Here is an 11,709-nt window from a genome sequence, read left to right on the forward strand (position 1 = left end):
TATTTGGTGAAAAAAGCTTTCTTACATAGTGTAAATAATGTTTCCCTAGACTATAGGACTCTTTGCATGTGATGTATATTCAAGTAATCTATGTACAAATAAGTCACCTTTGGCTCTTTTTTACGAATGCTATCTTCATTCTATGAACAATCCACTTGCACCTAATGAAATCTCCTGAATGTTATTGCATTGGCAAAGTTTGGTTGCATCTTGACTTTTACCTGAAGGCCTCTTCTCACATAATCATGCTAAGCGGAGGTCTGGTCGTTCTGGTGCATATCTTGCCGGGTGATTCGGGGAAAAGAAGGCATTGCATCATTAAGGAACTGCAAGAATATTCCACCAATGGTTGTTGATGAGAAGTAGACGGTCATGGTAGGAGAGGTCTTTACCTATTAGGGAAACTTTAGATCATAAAATTTTAATAAAATGGGAATGTTGACAACCACATTTGAGAAGAAATCCGAGGTGGAGCTCCATGTTTGGATGGCTGATTGGTCTCAAACCTTTGGCATGGGCTTCACAAGTCAAAGCTGGTAGCTACTTTCCCTTTCGTTTGGGCAGTTTATTCGCGGTTAACTGAAGCGGCCATCCTAACATGCTAGGAGAAGTTCATGGTCTTCCCTCCTTTTTCTTTTTCCCATTTTTATATAAGAAAATTTCTATGTTTACTGTTCGCCTTCGGATGGCTTTTCTCAAGATAAATTTCGGCAGTAGCGTAGTAGATGGAGGTAGGAGAGGTCGATCCTGATTTATGATCAGAGGACAGGATTCCGGGTTCGTAGCTACAGGTGGTGTCAAATTTTTGATATTTCTATTCTAAAGTAAAGCTAAGAGCGGCATGGAAAAACATAAGGAATGCACGGCTAATCTTACGAGTGAGCTATATTATTTTAGAGGGAGACTGAGCGATGATGATTTGGTGGATATCAAGGCAGCACCAGTCCGTTGGTGTTCACTGTTTAGAGGATAGTTAGTAACTGCAGCTCCATCTAGGCCACCCACATATATAAAGAGATGAATAGAGCTACCGATTGGATGGCATTTTACATAGCTGATTACTTTGGATGCATCACATAAGAGGATCCAGGGTTCATTTTTGGGACATTCTATCTCTGATTGTGTTGGATATACTTATACTAGATGGATATGTCTTTAACTGCCTTAACCAAAAAAAAGGGGGTATATATTGGGCTTTTCAGTCAACTATGGCGGTATAACCTAAGCCCAGCATGTCAAGCAGGCCCATCCGAAGGTCCAAATTTTGTCTCCAACCGTAGGTGGGTCGTTGTTTAACTATTGGACCGGTGCTTGCACGACCCAAGACGGCCCATAGATTGGTCAACACGCATACGCACACCACGCGAAGCCAGCTGGATGCTTGAAGGATACGCTACTTGGCCCAGTTTCGGTTAATACTCTCCTGATTCCTCAATCCTTAGATGAACAGCCCGCTCTTGGTTCTTGGATCGATTGGCGTTTCGCAAGCCCGGCAGGTTGATCGGGCCCATCACCCAAGATCATTAGCGGGTCGCGTCAATTTAAAACCCGCATTTGTTATGAAAGCAATCTTGATTCCCATGAGAGGCCCGCTAGAGCCCCTTCATTGCAACCCACTCTCGCTCATCTTTGATCTTCTTCCGTTTCTGAATTGAGAGGCGATAAGGCGTTCCATGATGGAGTAAGAGAGCAGTCGTTGTGGAGATGAAGAGGTTTGCGCGTATTTGTCTTTCTTTCTTCCATTCGATGCCCAATTTCTATTCTTTTTCTTTTCGATAAAATTTTTTTTTATTGGATATCGTTGTTTTACCCGTCTCTTCTAGAGTTTTATTGTCTCCATCGGATGCCATTCAAATTTCTAAATTATCCAAGAAACCCGCTATTCGAGTTCTTGATCGGGACAGCCACTTTTGGTTTCTTTTGATTTCGATAATAACTTCGTGATTAGTTTTGATGCGGTGAAAATAGAGAGGCAATGCCTTGCCGGATTGATTTTCCCGTGTTTCCATCTGATAGTGGGACTGAAGTTTCTTGATTGGTTGCGAGATTCTTGCGATCGACGATGCGGTCGGCAATGTCGGAGGATCCGGAGCTCGGCGATTTCTTGGATTACATGGAGAAGCTCAAGAATTATGAGCGATTGGGTGTGCTTAAAGGGACTGGAACGGATACTGATGATGATTTGGATCTTGGGAGGATGAAGCAGCTGCTGCAACGACTTGGCAACCCCCACGCCCAATTTAAGGTGTGCAAGAATCTTTGGGAAAGAATTCTTTTTTTGATTTATTTCTCTGTACCGACTGCTGAATCTTTTTTATGTTTATGGTTTTATCAAAGCATCACTAGATGAATCCCATCACGAGAGAGAAAGAGAGAATTTGTTCATATACTACTTTAGAAGTTGTATAATGGCGAGATATTATAGATCATATATCTTTTTCATGTCAGTGCGTGTCCTAAATACTAGTTTATAAAATAAATAAAAATTAAACCCCATTTCTTCATGATTTTGGCAATAATAGGGCCAAAGCCAAGAAGAGTAGGAACAAGAGGAGATGTTTCAAAGGAGGGCTTGTTGGCTCTGGAGATTGAGGGTGGCAGCCGCCCTCCCCCCTTGCTTTCTCTCTCCACCTGCCCATATTGACCCGATCGTGTAGGAATTCAATTTGAAGCCAGTCCACTAATGAACAGGTTGGTTTCAGAGTAATTTGAATCTTTTGGCTTAACGCCCTGCCTTCTCTTTTTCGGGTATGTTTTCGGATGGGTTGATGGGTTCATGTTGACAACTGCTCTTCCTATAACTGGTGTATCTTTGGTGCTCTAAATTCAGCTGCATAATTTACATAGCATATCTGAGTCTTTGTTGCCTTCATAAGTAAATTTTCTTTCAGGAGACAAATGCAACAGCATGAAGGGGCGTACCAACAATTATCTGCTCTACTTTATCTACTATAGACACCAATATATATATATTATCTGTTTGTTGTATGCAAAGGCAACTTTTGCTTTAAGAACATCAATAGATCATTTGTTGTCTTAGGCTTAGCTAAGACCTAATCCAATTATACACCAAGATCATGATCTTGGTCAATTTTTCAGATTTTGGTCAAGCAGGTCTGCATATGTGTGTGATATATGAAACTTAAGATCCTGATCCTGTCTTATTTCTTAGTCCAAGCAACTCTCATTTGCATATAATTAAGATTTTGTACTTGACTTGGTCTAGAATGCTAGAAGAGTCATTCTTGGTGCCAGTTGGTGGGAAATATGAAAGAGGAATTCTAAAATTCTTAGATTTCAATGAGAGGTTGGGGACTTATGGACTGTTTGAAGGTATTTTACCTGACTTATCTCCGTTTCGACCAAGAGAGCTGACTTTTTCATTTGACTAAAGTCTGACCTTTGAGACATGAATGTTGTTTTTCTGTTTCCCTTCTTTTGGTGACTTTTATTGGCTTACAACATTGATAATGGGATAACACTGATATATCATATCCACCATTTTACTTCTCTAGTGAAGGACCTTTGAACCATTGTACTCAAAAAAGCAAAGAAAGAAAAAAAACAGGAAAAAGAGGACTTATGAACCAAGTCCAAATATGCTTCAGTTGCAAGTAGAATAGAGCCAGCCATACTGTCACAATGTTTGCTTGCAGATTCATGCTAAATCCAAAGAGTCCTATTTGAGGTTGTTGTATACCTTTTATCTGTATCTGGATGAATCTCTTTTAAGTAAAAGCCAACACCAATTGATATTTCATGATAATACAGCAATTCTACATTCCTACTTTGTTAATCTGATCATTATTCCTTTATCCTATAAAGTGCTGCTGAAATCTGATTCAGTTTTCACCTCTCTACAATCTCATCAAATAAAATCTGCTTTTGTGAAGCTTTATCCTGACTTTTGATGGCTGCTTTACCCCTGAGAAGTATGTATTGGTAAGGTCTTGTGCTGAACCCCTTTCTCTTTGGGGGGTAGTTGGAGGAGGCAGATTTTTCACTGGGTCCTTGTCTCTGACTCACCATAATGTAAAACTTTGAAATCCACAATTTTTTCTCGAATGCTAATCTAGTTCTCTCTTGCATGTATTTTCAACATATAAAACTGATAGAATTTGTGTGGTACAGGCTCCAAAATGCAAGCTTATATATCATTCAGTTTTCTATTTCATGTTCTTCAAATTTAAGTTGTCACAATATAAGACTTTAATAGTTCTATAGTGGTCTTCTTTGCATCCTATGCGAAAAGTTTGGTGCATATTATCATGAGTCCAAACTGGGTTATCTCATTGATATCGGGCAGTTTTAGATTTTGCAAAAGTGAGACAAGATCTGATGCAAAACATTTTGTCTAACTGACAGGCATCATTTGCATGGCATTTTTGAAATGAACAAATTGAAAATAGTGCCACCCTAGTTGTCAAATAGCCCAGGAGAAGACCCTAGGCAATGTACCCTTTGATTGCATATAAAATTGAAATGGCAATTAGGCAACCACCAGGGCAACAGACTTTATACAAAAATTTCTTCATGTATTTCAAATGTTGGTCGAAGCTTGCATTGTTTCAATAAGCTATCCATATTGTGTGATTTTAGGGTACATTGATAATAATTAATGCATGAAATCTACCTTTTTTTATAAAGGAAAAAAAAAAGAAAGAAGACTTCCAAGTCTATCATGAAACTATTGTTTGTACTAATCTTAAGGAATAGAAGTATTCAACTTCAATGTTGTTTTGGCTCCACTTGTAGAGCACATTCTTTTTGGATGTGGAATATGGGTTCATATATGATATACATGACGTTTATACTACGATAACAGTAGTAAGGCTGGTATTTTACTGCTATCAATCATATACACTATAAAAAACATGAAAACAGAGCACAATACAAGAGAAGCAATAGGAAAATGAAAACAAGTAAGTTAACATATTCCCAAAAAAGAGAACAGAAAGAAATTGCCTTAGGCTGCTTGACCTATGGAAGAATCATTACGAAGCACAATCAGATAAAGATAACAACAAATATAAACTCAATTTTATGCAAATCACAAATTTTGACTTCAACTGCCGACTGGAAATAGCATATTGTTTGAAAAAACTGCAAAGAGGAATCACCAACAAATATTGAAGAGAAATATCCTCTTGATAACATCAATTGTAACTCCAAAATGGGGGAAAAGGTAATGAAAAATGCTGCAATTTTTTTTTTTTAAAAAAAAGGTTTTGCTTAATGGGTTGACTGAACCTATGCTCAACTGGGTTGGACATTGAGTCATGCAGGTCCTGTATATTTGGGCTGGGTTGGGTGAGCACTTGATAGAAATGGATGGTCGAGGTGACGGCCCATTGCCTAAACAGGTGCCTAGTTCCGTAAGAAAGTGCTCACTTAGTGGGCTGTCTAGGCAGGACGAGAGTGCCAAGGATGATAGAACTGTTCATCTGACCTCCATTCCAGTTTAGCTTTTCGATAATCACAACCAAAATATTCATAAAATTATTGTTATACTCTTTGCCATAATTCATTAGATACATTGGTAATAGGGGCTAATATGGTATTCCTGGCCACCCAAATATTTATATAATCCAATGGTCGATCTCAGGGGAGGGGCCATGGACCCCCCGAGCATCGAGAATTCCTTTTATGCCTGCCACAGAGGGTCCTGTTTGACTTCCAATACCAATTTTGGGAACTATTGAAGGAAAGAGAAGAGAGAGGAGGGGGGGAGGGAGAGTCAGAGAGAGTGAGCGAGCCAGCTTGGGCTTTCAAAAGGAAAGAGTAAAATGAAAAGAAACGACTTCGTAGACCTTTAGCACGAATCAATAAGGATCTTTCTTTTTTTTGTTCTTCTATATTTGTTTTATCTCCTTTCATCTCTATTTGTTTTCTTTTTCTCACCTTTCTTAGATCCACAAACTTTTGTATATACATGTTAAATATTCTCCTACTTTTGGACCACAAATTATTAGGATTTTTGCAGTACATGCATATCCATAGGATTATAGAAACAAGGCATATTTTATTATTTAGTCTTTTTACAATGTATTTGTCTTAAACTACTTTATATTCTATATTGTAAATTTCTAGCTCATAAATTTTTTCAGTTGTCTTAGTCATGTTACTCTATCTAATTTTCTAATTGCTCTTTTATTTCTTGTAAGTGAAATAGGATGGAGCTTTCATTCTAGACATAAAAGAGAAGTCATCAATATTGACATTAAAATTATTTTAAAAACTTCAATTTCCTCTGTTAATCCTTCATATACATTTTGTTTCTAATTTCTTTTTCAATTATAAAGGTTAGGGTGATCTGGTAATTTAAAGAATATTTTTCTTTTATTAGCGAATGAAGTATGGTTGAATCTCTCATAACTCTGAAAAAAAGACTGTGACTCACTACATAATGATAGATAACTTTCAGGAACTCTTCTGGTAGGCTATCCCATATTGTATTATCCATTGTACATTTTCTTTTTTGTCTGCTCTTTTGATGCAATGCTGATGTTTTTTGTTATTTTTTTAATTGTATTATTTTCTTTTTCTAATGGTTTTTCTCTTTAGGTGCTTTTCTTTTGCCTTAGCTGTGAAACCAAGTATTTTAATTTTCTATTCTTCTTTCAGATGCATTTTAAATCTAACATATGAACCACACTTCCTCACTGATAATACATAACAATTTTCAATATTATCTTTTATTCTGAGGAAGTGTTATACCAAGTCAAACTGACAGCATGATAACACAAGTGAATTGCTAAAATTCTCATCTTCATCCTTTCGTGTGTGTATTTAAGGACATTAGAGATTGAGAACAAATTGAAAGTTGGTTGGTTCTATATCTCTTAGGTAATCAGAATGACAAGTGAACATGGTTTTTTTTTTTTTTTAAGATTATGCCCGCTCTACTTTTCTTTACAGGTCGAATGCCAGAGATTCGGTTGTTGACAGAGGTCAGCATTGCAGGAGGAAAATCTCATGTCGCTTCAGCTTCGACATTAAAAGATGTCTGGATCAGAACTACATTAGATTTAGGAATGGATTTTTTTTGGATATTGGGGATGATTGATGATAGGAAGACTCTTGAGGGTCATCCCAGTGATTCACGAGGATCATCAGATCACAACCCAGCAATGTTGGTTATGTGTCATATTTCATCTGTAAGTGATTCAATTAAGGTTGCTGCTCGGTTGCTCAAGTCCAGGGTAGGTGAAAAGCGCAGTGTAATTGTTGCTACTGGCTTCCTGCATATAGTTTCGGCTGCATCAGCAGGTATGCACCACTGATCAGTTTCTGAGACATGCATAATGCTCTAGTCTTGATTATTGGAATAGTAGACATGGGGTGTTATCGACCTCTGTGCTTGTTTGATTGAAACTTGGTTATGCCAACTCCACATGATTGCATGAAGAAGATCATTCTGAGTGTAGTATGATAGTGATTCACGCATTATGGACAAGTCAAGACTCTGAACCTGCCCAAGGAAATTATGGAGTCCAAATTCTTTGGAATGGACAAAAAAATACTGAATCTGGAACCCTCCAAGCTGCGAAAGGTTTTGCCTGATTCACGATCCACTCAAGGTAGTTGAATAGAAAACTGGTTAGCTTTGAAAACTCTACTGATTAAGCTGGTATCTTAGTCTCATATTCACATTTCAGACCTGCATTATTTTTCTAAAGTTTTGGTGTCAATGTATGGTTGTTTTTTCCGCAAGTTCATGCCGCATTAATTTCCAAGCTTAGACAGAAATGGTGCTGACTCCATACACTGAGGAACTGATTCTGGTCGGTGGAGAATTTATACCTCTCCAACAAGTATTGCAGAACTTAATTTATCCTTACATGTGCAGGTATATGCATGGCTTGTTGGAGCACACCATTTCTTGTACTCGAGTACAAGCTTCCAAGGAAGGAAAGATGTTTATTCCCGAAAGTCTCTGAGATGGCGGTAAATCACAGGTAGCTTTACCTTAAAGAGCCTAATATTTTTTTAGACTTCTAACTAAATTTCAAGACCAGAGACAATGTTTAACTTCACCAAAACTAGCACTTTATTCATCCAAAAGATGCTTAAATCCATGCCATAAACAATTCCCAATTATATCCCACCATAAAAACCTGTGCAAATTAATAATGAATATTAAAAACATAGGAAAAAGAAATTGAGCTCGACTGTGGGAAGATATATGACTCACCTAATCTTAACAGGGGACATGGATGGATCAAACAATGGTGTTGGTAATTTGGAACATAGCATCGGAGGGGAGAGGAGGGAAGACATCATTATTACCATAGTTATGGATTCCAAGGGTGGTGATGTCACCATGGGTAGGAAGGCCAAGGACTTAGTATCATTGCAAGGGGCATGGCTCCAAGAAGGCACGAACTGATACTGTCACGTTCTTTGACTTTTTTGGCTATATTTGTCCTATTTGGTTATATAAGTGTTGGTCTTGCTCACCACCACCATCTAATAATTATCTGTTCTCTCTAAACTCATACTTCGTCCTTGCCAGTCTCCAGCCAATGCTTGCTCGGAATAAAAAAATGTCATTACAAATAGCTAAGAGTCATAGCCTACCCCTACCAATGACTGTGAACAAAGGTCCTTTAATATGTGTTATGGTAGAAATAATTCATCCATCAATTACGACTCTATTATTAACCAGATGAAACATGCTAAACTATAAAAAAATATCATGCATTTGTTTATCAACGGTGGACATTATTCGCCTCTGAATTGCATAACAGAACGCAACTTTAATTTGTGATTAAATAAACTAATTTATATAATAAAGTTCAAGGGTACAGTTGATATTTCCATGAGGACAATCAAAGCTTGAATTATTTGCTGCATACGTACCTGCTTACACACATGCGTATATACATGTGCGTATATATACATAATCTCACACGCGCGCACGCGCATATATATATGTGTGTGTGTGTGTGTGGATGGATGGATGAATGGATGCACGGTGCATGCATCCTACATGTATATAATGGAGGCTTAGTTCTTTTTCATCATGTAGACTCCCGTATTAATGATGTTAATATTAATATGCTAGCCATTATTAAAGTTCATTACTTAATATGCAATGAATATTAATGATGATGATATTAGTGTACTTATCTATCACTAAAAATTATTACTTACTATGCGACATTGAAGCCTTTTATTTATTATAATATACTATATTATATTATTATATTTTCAAGAATAGATAAAAAAATTAAAAAAATTGTACTCATTATATGACGCCAGAATTAAAGACACCAGAATTAATGACGAGAGTATTTACATAAAAGCTTGCTTATGTAGAGTTCTTCATTTGCCATATGGACACTGATATCAATGATGACGACAAAGTTTGTCGTACCGGTTGGTATCAATGCATATTGACGCTATCGGTATACGATATAGAAGGGATACCGAACCAGTATGCGATACAAGAGGTGTACCAAGTGTCGGTATACTGAATTAGCTCTACACTGGGTGTACCGGCATAGTAATAGAATGGCATCACTATAGGATTCGATACCGAGGCAGCATACTTTGGATGTCAGTATTAATAATGAGAATTTATACTTGGTGGCTTAATTTCTGTAGAGGTCTCTATTCGTTGTATGGATGTTAGCATTAATTTGTTGGTCATTGTTAAATTTTATTTTTTATTATACAATGGATATTAATGATGCAGATATTAATATCTCCAATCATTATTGAATTCCATTATTTAATATACAGCAGAAATTTGACTATTTAGACGTCATATTTGTTATATTTGTTGCACTGTCGTATGGCATATTGAAAATAGTTAGTAAAAAGAGGAAAAATCACATTACATGGTTTTGGATCAATGGCATCCATATTAATGATGAGAGTTTCTAAACTAGGCTAAGCTTATGTAGAGCTCTCAATTGCTATGTGAAAGCTGCTATCAATGATGCTAGTACTAATGATAGAAATTTGTACTTGGTCGTCATTAAAAGTTATTGCTTATGTATAACAGACCTTGTGGTTAATGGGACAGCATACAACCTTGTGGTCGCCATTTCTTAGTAATAAAATACAAGCTGATCTCTCTTCGTCCTTTAATGGGAGAATGAAGCGGATGTAGGAAATTCCCGTCCGGTCTTAAAGTTGGTGTTCCAGTACTAGCTTTAAACAAAGCTGATTAAAGTTAAAGGATCAAAGAAAGATTTGGTCTTTTCCATTTCCTCTGCTTTTGAGACCACCATGGCTTGCTCCTTATGCGGTTCCTTAAATGTGTTCCCTTTATATGATGAAATTTCTCAGCAGATCCCATGTCTCTCTTTACTTCTGCAAAGGTTGCAGTAGTGGGTCGAAAAAGAGGAAAAAAATAAAGCCTCGCAAATAGGGGTCAACTCAGGCAGATGAATGATCCGGGCATCACTGCGAACCGAAACGAATCAGCAACGAGGCACAAGATAGCAGAAGAATGGCGCATTGCATGAAATAATATGGCTTCGGCCTGCACCTCTAAAAGGAGCAGTTTTCCTATTTAAACCCTCATCACAAGCCCACTTTTGCCTGAAATTGGTATCGCCATCTATTTATCCAGTGCCAAAGTGCCGCTGTCCGCCTGCATACTGGTACATGTGAAAATTTGGATGCAAGAGCACGGGAGCAACCACCCTGCATTCAATAAATATTGATCATAGTTAGTATCAAGACTTAATTTAGCGATTTCCTTTGACAAATGATCTTGAAGGATCAAATGCAAAAACCAGTTGGACCGGTATTGAGGCTTGCAGATTCAGAACATATTTAGACTCAACTGAGATCTATAGCCTTCTTGAATCGAGTATGGATTCCAAATAAATGCATAGGGTCCTATTTGGTACAGTGGGGGACATATCTCCAAAAGTTTACTTTTTTTATAATCAAACACTATTTTGAACCCCTCTGAAGTCTGAACTTGGAAAGGGAGTGCATCATTCTATTCATCATTTTGTTGGAACAGGCATATACTACATCAAAGGAAAAAAAAAAAAAACTATCCTCCGCAATTGTTTTTTTAACCTTTAATTTTTTTAAAAAATTAAAAACAATGTAAAACATCATGCATTAAGTCTTTGCAGATATCTCTCTAGATAAATACGAAAAAAGCTCATATACCATGAGATAAATCTTATGGGTACGCAGAAAGAAACTTTCCTAAGGTCGGACCGAGCCTATGCCATATTGAACATTCGAACTTGACAATTAGATATATTAAGTAAAACAATGAACTTTACACTTACATTCGTTTTTTTTTTTTTTTTTTTACTTTTTTATGAGGAAAAGTTGAGGTTTTTCTTTTTACAATTATATTTATAATACTTGTTATAGAATGGTTGCATGATTGGCTTCAAATAATTGGACCCATATCAACTGTTCCGTTGCTGCGACTGTTCAACCATAGGATCTACGCCTAGCTGGCCCTACGCCGGACTCCGGAAGCAGCCTGTATTTGGCGGGGTTCGCCCAAAACCGTAGGCTGCCAACTCGATCCTCGGTACTGACAACCATTATCTCGTGTACCGCGCCCTCTTCTTCTTTGACCGTGTTTCCCGCTGCTACCCTGTCCTGCATTTGCATCAGATGAAGCAGCGAGACCAGATACCGACACGTGTAAAGCCTGGCATTGCCACGTGCAGCAGCCTGTCCTGCCCATCCTGGCCCAATTCCCTAAAACACCCTTCG

At 37.5% G+C, this 11,709-nt stretch overlaps 1 long non-coding RNA gene across 5 annotated transcripts; it reads left to right on the forward strand.

The window, feature by feature from the left end:
- Positions 1 to 1,464: 1,464 nt before the first annotated feature.
- On the forward strand, positions 1,465 to 10,901 carry LOC103708524. 5 transcript variants are annotated; one of them, XR_005513409.1, is made up of 6 exons: positions 1,465 to 1,712; positions 2,017 to 2,245; positions 2,523 to 2,691; positions 6,919 to 7,580; positions 7,850 to 7,958; positions 8,208 to 10,098. It is a non-coding gene; the product is annotated as an uncharacterized LOC103708524 (long non-coding RNA). The 5 variants fall into 5 exon arrangements; XR_005513411.1 differs by having other exon boundaries at positions 1,533 to 2,245; positions 6,919 to 7,269; positions 7,335 to 7,580; XR_005513410.1 differs by having other exon boundaries at positions 1,536 to 1,712; positions 2,047 to 2,245.
- The last annotated feature ends 808 nt before the right edge of the window (positions 10,902 to 11,709 follow it).

The sequence above is a fragment of the Phoenix dactylifera genome, chromosome 9 (genome assembly GCF_009389715.1).
Source record: "Phoenix dactylifera cultivar Barhee BC4 chromosome 9, palm_55x_up_171113_PBpolish2nd_filt_p, whole genome shotgun sequence".
NCBI classification, from domain to species: Eukaryota; Viridiplantae; Streptophyta; class Magnoliopsida; order Arecales; family Arecaceae; genus Phoenix; species Phoenix dactylifera.